Source organism: Vicugna pacos, chromosome 23 (assembly GCF_048564905.1).
Source record: "Vicugna pacos chromosome 23, VicPac4, whole genome shotgun sequence".
NCBI classification, from domain to species: Eukaryota; Metazoa; Chordata; class Mammalia; order Artiodactyla; family Camelidae; genus Vicugna; species Vicugna pacos.
The window spans coordinates 38,810,048-38,820,526 of NC_133009.1; the positions used below are offsets into that span (position 1 = coordinate 38,810,048).

General features: G+C 44.8%; 1 pseudogene; it reads right to left on the bottom strand.

Annotated features, from left to right (window-relative positions):
* Positions 1-4,658: 4,658 nt before the first annotated feature.
* LOC116279049 (alpha-1,6-mannosyl-glycoprotein 4-beta-N-acetylglucosaminyltransferase-like) lies at positions 4,659-9,341 on the bottom strand (annotated as a pseudogene).
* Positions 9,342-10,479: the final 1,138 nt, after the last annotated feature.

Sequence of the window (10,479 nt, forward strand, 5' to 3'; positions counted from 1 at the left end):
CTGTCTTCTACAGCAGCAGCTTCCCCTCCTTACTGCATCCTTTCCCTCCACATTCTTAAAACAGAAAGGCAACTTCTCATCTCCCCCATTTCCTCTGCTAGCTACCGCCTCACTTTATTTTTGTCTTCCTTCACAGCAAAACTCCTCCAAAGAGTTGTTGCCAGTTTTTCTGCTTCAGTTTCCCCCCACCTGAGTCCTCTTAAACTCTGTCTAATCAGATTTTTACCCCTTTGCACAACCAGACAGACTTTTCACCATGTGAACACACCCACTCAGATAAGGAGGTAGGGCGTCCGTCGACAGATTGTCAGAAGCCTCTGCGCTCACACCCAGTCCCCGCCTCTCAGACGTAACCACTGTCCAGACTTCCAAGCACAAATTGGTTTTGCCTTTTAGGAATTTATATAAATGGGATTATACAGTATGTATTCTTTTGTGTCTAGCTTCTTTGGCATTATGCTTTTCAGATTCATCCATATTGTTGTGACAGCAGCTTGTTCATTGTCATTACTGGTTAGCATTCCATTGTATAAGTAGACAAGGGATTTCCCCCCGTTCTACTACGGATGTGCATTTGGGTTGTTTCCAGTTTGTGGCTGTTATGAATAACGTTCCTGTGCACATTATCGCCACATCCTGTGGGCACAAGTGTCTGGATTTCTGCTGAGTGTGTACCTAGGGAAGGAGCCATCGTTAGGTACACAGTGTGTAACTGTAGCAGGGATGGCAAACAGTTCTCTACAGTGATTGTGCTGGTTTTCACTGACACCAGCAGTGATGAGAATTCTTGCTTCTCTACATTAGAGGTTGATAAATGTTTTCTGTAAAGGACCAAACAGTAAATATTCTAGATTTTGTGAACTCTGCAGCCTCTGTCTCCACTGCTCAACTCAGTCCTGCAGCACGAAAGTAGCCCTGGGCGGCCACAAAGCATGTGGCGAGCAGACACCACTTCCCAACCCTTGTTCTATCTCCTTTCCGACACGTGGCACTTCAGTCTTTATAATTTGAGCCATTTTTTAAAATACATATAAACTTTATTTTAATTGAGTTATAGTCATTTTACAACATTGTGTCAAATTCCAGTGTAGAGCACAATTTTTCAGTTATCCATAAACATACATACATTCATTGTCACATTCTCTTTCGCTGTGAGCCACCACAAGATCCTGTATATATTTCCCTGTGCTACACAGTACAATCTTGTTTATCTATTCTTAATCTGAGCCATTTTAACCTGTAGTCACAGTTCCCTGAGGAGAAGTGAGATGAGCTCCTTTTGAAACGTTTCTTCTTTTGCAGATGTCTTCGTGGAGGTCCTTCCTTCCGAGGGGGTAGCTTGTCTTTTCCTCACTAATCTGTACCAGTTCTTTGTGCATTTCCCTGCAGACCTTCTTTGTCCGTATCCCCTGTTGCGACCCTCCTCCCACTGGGTAGCTTCCCTTTCATTCTCTATGATGTTTCTGGCTCTGTCATTAAATTTGGCCTATACTGAGTATTTCCTTTCCTATGTTTCCATTGTTTTTTTGTTCCTTCTATTTTACTAAATTCTTATGATGGATGCTTACTTTAAAAATTTTTAGTCTCGTTTATTTTCTAGTTTATTAGTTTTACTTATTTTCACTTAAGGCTATAATTTTCCTTCAAGAACAGGATTAACTGCATGACCCAAGTTCTGATTAGTAATTCCATTAGGGTTCAGTTCTAAATACTTTCTAACTTCCATTATGATTTTTCTTTAACTTATGAACTGTTTAGAAATTGCTGACTGAAATAAAATCACACAGGGTGAGAGTTGTGGATTAACTTTTATTCGGGGCAAAATAAGGACGATAGTCCAGGAGACAGCACCTCAGAGAGCTCTGAGAAACCATTCCAAAGAGGCAGGAGGAAAACTCAGTATTATATATGATTTCAGTGAAGGGGGGACGTGCAGTCAAGCACACGTTTAGGCAGAGGCTGCTGCTAGTCACGAAGAGCGTATGTCACCGTTAATGATTTTAGTGCTTTTCTAGATACGAGGAGACACAACAATTCAGGTTTATAATTTGGGTTGTCCTGAAAACATTTAACCACCTGAAGGCCTGTTCAGCCAGTTTTCCCAGAGCACAGAGTGCCTCATTCCTGATCTCCACCTTGAACTCCTTTTGGGGAGTGTTGGAGGTCAGCGGCTGCAGTGGCTTGTCATTTAATCCAAGGAGAGTTAGATGGCAAGTGCTAACGTGATCCAGTCCTTGCAGAGGCAGATGGCAAGTGCCTATTTTTAGTTAGCAAAATATATGCATTTATTTAAAAAATACAGGTTTAAAAATCTTTCTTTTTGTCATTAATTTATAAACCAGAGAGGTTAGAACCTAATTGTATTGTGTCAGTGAACTTCGTGTGTCTCTTCAATTCTTTGAAATTTGTTGAGATGCTACACAGTCAGCTTTCATAAATGTTTCACTTATGCCTTTAACAAAAAGTATAAAGGATGCAATGTTCTGTATATGCTCACTGGATCAAGCTTGTTGACTGTATTCAAACCTGACTAATTTTGGGGGTGTGTATTCCAGATCTATCAGTTACTGAGATATGTTAAAATTTCCCATGATTGAGCAATTTCTCTCTGGGTGCTTTGTCAATACTAACAAAGTCTCTTGGAGGTCAAGTCTCGAGTAATATACAGTGTTCCAGCTCCCTAATAAGGTACATCTTTTATTAAGCAAGCCTTAAGATATGTCTTGATCTCCTGTCTCTCTGGTGATGCTTCTTTTTTTTTTTTTTCTTAAAGTCTATCTTGTCCAATATAAGCTATTTCAGTTGTATCAGCCAGGTATATCTTTATTCATGCTGCTTCTTCAAACTTGTCTTTATTATTAGGTTTCAGGTGAATAAATAGGAAAAGCTGTAATTTAAAAGAATTGAATAAGAGAAACTTTTTTAGCTAATGAGTTTTGTTCATTTTTATTTATCAGGTAATATTTATGTTTATAAATTTATTTGTACTATTCCATCAGGTAACTCTTATTTTTCTTTTTTCTCTCTCTCTGGTTTTGGCATTAAACACTATTTCTAGCCTTTGGAGTTATCCTTGAAATTTAAAATGAACATTTTAACTTAATATTTGAGTTACTATAATTACTCTTCCATTGAACGAGGATCTTAGAATACTTTAATTCTGATTAACAGTCCCCTCTACGTAAATGTGTGTACACACACACAACTCTATGCAATAGACGCATAAAGTAAAATTCATTCTCTGACTTCTCTGTTTTGAACACAGGAATTACTTTTGTCCTTCACAGTCTTCTAAACCTTTTAAATAATCTCTCATATTTTTTCCACCTCCTTATCCCGGGCTGCATTAGGATAATGTCTTCAGTTGTTTTAGTTCACTAATTTTCTATCTGATTGTGTCCAATCAGATATTTAACCTCTCCATTGGGTTATAAATTTCAATTTTTTTTTCCTCTTTAGAAGTTCTGTGTTTTTAAATATCTTGGGTCCTTTTACTAGTCATTTATTCTTTACTCATATTTTCAATCTGGAGTTTTATTTTTTAAAACATTAAAAGTGACTTTTAATCCTGTGTCTCATCTTTCCAATATTTGAGGTCTTTTCAGCTCTGATGCTGTTGCTTTTTTCTTCTGGTTCTCAGTATGGTGCCTTATTTCTTTGTGTGTTTTGTGGTTTTCTTTCTTTCTTTCTTTCTTTCTTTCTTTCTTTCTTTCTTTCTTTCTTTCTTTCTTTCTTTCTTTCTTTCTTTCTTTCTTTCTTTCTTTCTTTCTTTCTTTCTTTCTTCTGTGAATTTATGTTCTTCAGAATTTTGTGAGAATTCTTAGAGTCCTGAATTCTTTAAAAGATTCGCATTTCCCTTTTCCAGGTATCTTGGAGGAAATTACCAACATGAGTGCTGACCAATCTGAAATAATCTTGGCTGGAGATTTCCGGGCTCTCCTAGTAGTGTTGATTCGGGTGGCGGCAGACCTGCACACAGGACAGCTTGTGTGCAGGACCACAGGGGAGACATTCCCGCTCGCAGTGCTGAGGGTTGAGATCGGCAGGCTTTGTTTGTCCCGCTTCGCGAGTGAGTGTCTCTCGAGTTCTCCGTGTTGAAGTGTAGCCCAGGGTGTTGTGGCTCCACATGGTGGCTTCCCACATCCCAGAACCCCCGGTAGTCCCGACCCTCCTGACCTCCCTGCAACGGCTCAGCCCAGTGTCACTGGCCTTTGACTAATTCCCTCAGGGCAAAAACTGGCTTAGTCCTTATTTACCTCTCTGGATTCCTATTTTAGTTTAATTTTGCAGTCTCTAAGAATTTCCTGTATTCTTTTCATTTCACTGATACACTTAACAACTCCTAAGTGCCATGTGTAGTCTATGTAGTTGTTTTAATCAGGAGAGTCTTTACAGGGTTCAGTCAGACAAACTGCCAGTGACGATCTTCTGTAGTTTCTTTTTTCTTTTTTTTGTAATTACACTGAATAGAAATGTATAGAAAATGTTTGCATAAATTAGTAATTTTGTACTGAAGCCTAAGTTTTTTTTATTTAATGATTGTGTCTTGAAGATCTTTTCAGTTCATACATAAAATTTTTTTAATAATAGCAATCTAGGTAATTTGAAGCTTCTTACTGAAGACAACAAGAAAACTGAACAAAATATATATGTAGCATCTAGTTGACAGCACTACCAAAAGAACAAGGTACCAAAGAATTATCAGGCCAATGCAAAGCATTCCTGTCAGCTGAAAAAGCCCTTCTTGGAATTTTCAAATAGAAACCTCATCCAAAGACTTTGCTTTCATCTTATTGGTCAACACAAATTTCAAGGAACATGGGAATTCTTATCTTTTTTTTGATGTACAAGTGATCTCCCACGATGTGATTCTGTTTCTAATGCAATGGGAGAATAAATATCCTAGCACAAGGCAACTTGTTCCATTCAATTTTTTTCCCATACATTCAACTTTATGAAAAATTTCAAAAATAAAAAAGCTACAAAACCCTTTCATTTATGTTTTTATTGGGGTTCGTCCATTTCACCCATCCAGTTAGACCTGGCACGTACGTCACATTTAATTTTAATTGCTGATGATCGTGTTAAGCCTCTTTTTCATGTCATTTATGTTTGGTTTGTCTTATCATTCACACTGTCTTTAACAGCACTTAGCCTTAAGTCTGCAGCCAAACATTTGTTGAATAGATACATGAAAGAATGTGTACACTTAACCTCTTATTTTTCAGTGGAAATAGATTTCTGTTCTAAATTACATGTCCTTCTTCCCACAGGAAGGTTACAGCTGCTGGTTTATCTATTCTTAACTTTTTGGGGCAGATATGGAACATTTCTATGCTCTGATAAAAGTAAAGTATCCTTAGAAAAGTGCACATATGAATTTATACCAAATTTTGCACACGGCTCTAAGGTGTTCATAAATGCTTGAAACATCAATTTCTGAATCCCAGCTAAGTGATCTTTGCTCCAGTGAGGTCTTAACCTTGACATGTTGGAGGTTTGGGTCTTGCTATGGTCTAAATGTGTCTCCCCAGAATTCATCCTTTGAAATGCTAACCCCCAAGGTGACAGTATATGGAAGCTGGGCCTTTTAGAGGGGATAGGGCCTTTAGGGAAGAGCCTATGTGAATGGGATCAGTGGTCCCATAAAAGAAGCCAGAGAGCTCCCTCACCCCTTGTGAGGTACACGTGTGAGGACCCAGCAGAAAGACGGCCACGTACGAACCAGGAGGCAGGCTCCCCAGACCCTGAACCTGCCAGCACCTTGATCTTGGACTTCCTGCCTCTGGGGCTGTGACAACAAAGCTCTGTTGTCTATAAATCACCCAGTCTGTGGCATTCTGTTGTAGCAGCCTGGACAGACTGAGACAGGTGTATAGATGTGAGCCTGAGTCAGCTCCACTCCACAGCCGTGGTGCTGTCACGCCTGCTGCAGCTCTTCTAGACAGGGCAGCAGCTCCTTTCTGGAGAGCTCTCAGGGCAGAGCATATGTTGCAGATAGGAGTCAGGGCAGCTCATGGTGACTCCTTCCTGCACTGTGGCCCTTGGAAGCCAGAGGTGCCCCTCATCAGATGGTGTCCTTGCACTTAAGCAACCTAAACAAAATCAGAATTAGGGTGATCGTATATCTCAGCTTGCCTGGGACAATCCTGATTTACATCTGTGGTCTAGTGTAGGTTTTAATAGTGTTTCCATTCACTCTCAAAAGTGTCCCAGTTAGGACAACAAAGTATGTGGTCACCCAACTCAGAGTGAGCAGGCCTTGATCAATTTCTAGCTTTATTTCTTGCCAATTGTGTAGATTCCGTTCCCCAACCCTGTGCTTCCCAGAGTCTGGTTGTGCTGTCTAACTGTTCCTCCTCCTCCTCCTCACGCTCGGTCCAGAATTTGATCTGCCTGATCAGGAGCCAAGATTCTTGAGGCGCTCGCACCAGCAGCTGTATGCAACTCAACTCCTCCACGGAGTCTTTTTCATAAAACACCCTCTGGTCCAAAGTCCCTTCTATCAGAGGATGCAGCAGGGCATAGCGAGCACAGCCTCTGAAATCCTCCAAGGGACCATGGCCCAGTTCTACTTGCCCGTGTGCCATCCGGTACTGCTTTTGTCTGTCAGAACCTGTCAGGACTTCTATCCGGCTGGCTTTCTGTGGCCCCTCCAGGATCACTGTCAGGTGGCTGCCTTTTAAAGGGTTGAGGGTGGCGTAGCAGTCCTTACTCAGTATAAGTGTATCGTGGGATGTTGCTCACTGCTGACATCATGTCAGTGTGGACACTGGCAGTGGGGTTGTCTGGTTCACTGAAGGTCTCTTCCTTCTACAGGAAAGCACACGTCCTCCAGCACAGAGTAGTTGCTCACGTGGTGGAAGACTGAGTTGCTGAAACAAATTGGGATGTTTCGGGCCAAGAGAAGACGGAATTCAGAAAGAAGCAAATGAGTAGGAGTGTCCCCGTGGAAAAGAAGGGGGAGAAATGTCAGGCGGGAGAAGTCACTTGTGTGGAAAACTTTCCCCGAGAGGCTCAGGATGGAGAACTCCAGGAGAACCCAAGGCTAATAATGTCAAATAGATGGTAGAAATAAATTTGGGGGTGCAGTGAACATTATCTTCCAGCATCAGGAAGTGTCTGGAGACACTGATAGTGAAATTCATGAGGAGGGCATAATCCACTTTCTGCCTGGAATATGGTGTCTTGCAGGGTGAGGAGTGATTACTGTTGTTCAGGCCTCCCAGGAGAGGGGAGCCGCTGATGTGGCCTTGGACCACGAGTAGCCTCCGGGCCTCAACATGTGCTTTGAAGCCGTCTGAAATATTGGTGACCATCTGGTTGAGCTACTCAGGGTCGGAGTCTGACAGGCAGACCAGCACCACAATGCAATTCAGTTCAGCTTCTGAGGAAGCTTGGAATAAGGACTGCAGGGTGTCCAAGAGGTAGCTCCCATGAGGGTGACGTGCTGAGGAGATGCCCGCCGCCAGCAGCTCTGGGGGGAGGAGGGGGGCCCTGAGCACTTTAAGAGGGTGAAGAGTTCCCGGTCCCTCCTCCCACGCCTGCCCCTTAATGCCGGTCACCTGTGACAAAAACTCACATTTCCTCTCCCTGGGAGGGCGGACCTCTGGTCAGAAATAGTAATGGTTTTATTTGATCACCACTTCAGAAGGACAAGGCTCCCTCTGATGGGAAAGACTGCCGGGTACCCAGGGTAAGCTTGCTGGCCTTGTCCTCAGCGTTATCTTAGGGACCATGGGTCAACCAGACCTGGGGACCTTGGCGGACCCAAGGGTTCTGGCAATCTGGTGCCTGTGGGACTATACCCCTGCCGTCTCGTCCCTCCTTGCAGGCTTCTCCCATGCCCCTCCAGGTCCTCTCCCAGCTGGGACTGATTGTCTCTAAAGGAGGGCTCCTTAACGGCCACTGTTGGCATCTCAGCTTGTTGGTCATTCAAGGGGGCGGAGGGTGGAAGAAAATGTGCATGGGGTTATAACCCACACTGCAATCTGTAACAGGCTCTGCCTCCGAGCCCCTTCCTTTCCTCGCCAGCCCATCCCCCCTTTACCCACCTTCCTTTCTCTTATTGTAGTAAATGCCTATCTGACCGTCTCCCAGTCTGACCACTGGGTTGCCCATACTCACTCTTTTGCTGGGGAGGAACTCCAGCTAGGAATTTGTACTTGGCTTGCTGGAGTAGAGAGGAGGTTTTCTGCATGCCCTTGAAGGTTTCCAGATGGTTCTTGACTTCAGAACTGATTTGCTCCTGGTCTAACTGCCACAGTATTTTCTTTTCCTCCTGCTTATAGTAAGATAAGCATCAGCCCTGAGGGTTTCCCTTAGACCCTTGGAGTCAATTGAGGGTTGGATCCCCCTTTAGGGCAGGCCAGGCAAGCCCCAGGATGTAGTCAGCCACTCTCCCACCCCCATCTTGGGGACACACGAGACTTTCTAGAAGAGTTGGTGGTCCCTGGAGTCAGCGGAGTGGACCCTCAGTTTTATGTGGAATGTCTATGGGAAGGTCCCAGGAGTATGTAAAGTAAGAACTTGCCGGCCCCACCATGGCCCACATCTAAGTCTCCTGCAGTTATCAGGCAGCCGACATTGTTAATTTGGCTTAGACTCTGTGGGGTTCTGCAACAGATGCTGAGGCCAATGCCTGATCCTGTCCTCAAAGAAGTTACACATGGTGCCTCAATCCAAAAGTCCTCTCTTTGGCTCAATTCTGACCACACCCACGTCACTAAACCATGTCCCCACACTTACCTTATGCTACGCTCTAGCTGCTCTGAGGCATTTCAGAAAAACGTGGACGCTAGGACCTAGCATGGCCTGGGCTGGATGTGGTCTTCTCCACTTGCAGGTATTGTACATCAGGGAGGAGCTATTTCAGGGCTCTGAGTGTCTATCCCTGCAAATGAGGAATGGAAGGAGTAGTGTCTCTGGCTCTGGAAGGGACGTGGCCCTGCTGGCTGGCATCACGGCGGGCTGGTTCTGCTAGTCAGCACAGTCTTGAAGAAGTGTCTTGGCGGCTCTCCGCCCACGTAAAATGCATTCTCTTCCTCCTTGCCTTTACTCAAATCTTGTATGTATTTCAAGTTCAATATTTATCTTTTCTCTGACCCTCTTCTGATCCTTCAAGAGCTTTCTTCTTAGAACTTCCATGGTGATTTCAGAGTGTCTGCGTAACTGGAAAACTTCCCCCTCTTGAAGGACTTGCAAGTAGTCCAGCCTCAACCTCTGGGACTTACCAACGATAAGCTGTACTTAAGATGCTCTTCATTCTCCTCTTGCAGGAAGAAGCCCAGGAGGGTCAGGGATACAGCAACCAGGAGAAATTTCCACAGGCAGTGATGCATGGCGGCTGAGCAGGCTCAGGTCTGCAGAGAGGTGGGCAGGTCATGAGCCCACGTCCACCCGTCCAGACGCTTGGGGCCCCCACTTCCTGCCCTCCCTGCCCTGCCTTTCCCCCAGCTCTGGCCTCCCCTGTGGGCAGCCACCCAAGGAGAGGAAGGTGGAGAAGTGTGACGCTGCTTGGCCACCACCTCGCTCCCCTCCAGTCTGGGCTTCCAGGTGAGGCTGGGGCCTCTTCTGTCCTTTAAACACTCGTGGAGAAAAGACCCAAGCAGAAGGGTGAGTTGCCAAGAAGAAACAAGGGTTAGGGACTCACCAATCCTTCCCCATACCTCTGACTCAAGCCAGGGTCTCCCTTTGGGAGTTACGGCCAACGATGGGATCTCATTTGTTCGCTCCTCATTTACTTACGTGTCTGACCGTCCTCAGGACAGTGGTTGGCAGATGATGAGGGTTTGAATCCAGTCAGAGGGACCGAGGGAATGTTGCTGGTACGAATCTCGCTCCCTTCCTGGGCTAGTAAGAAGGGTGGAAACTTAAAAGTGACTGGAAACTTCTAATCCTGTGAGAGTCTTCACTGTGTTTGGAGTGTTCTAGCCACTGGGCTCTTTGTGTGACAGAAAATGTGGCTTGAAGGTTTATCAGAGCACAGGAATTTCTCGGAAACCAAGGAGAACTGGCTTTAGCGTTGCAGGATGAGGGCCCAGAGGCTCTTCTGAGGTAGCTGAACCCGGGCGTCTCTCCCAGGAGACCCTGCTTGATAACCATTGTTCCCCTGAATGGGGCTGCTCACCCCCAGCCTCACAGCAGACACCTGTTTTTGGACAAGACTGAAAGCCAGCTTTCCAGCCTTTTATCTCAAATTAACTGTCAGTCTGCATCAAATGGATAGGGGTGGGACTCCAGTGATCTCTTCCCCTGTTAGAGGGTCCAGTCCTGCCCCTCCGGCCCTGCTGCTGTCACACTGGGCTGCCTGCTGGGTCTCTGAGTCCTCAAACCTCTAGCTCTTCCTAGGCCCAGAACCGCCCAGAGGGCCTCTGAAGTTCCCTTTTCCTCTCTGTATGTGTTCTTTTTCATCATTAAGAATGCATTTCAGTTCTTCCTCCCTCTTCCCACCAGCCTGTCTGGGCATCAGGCAAAATG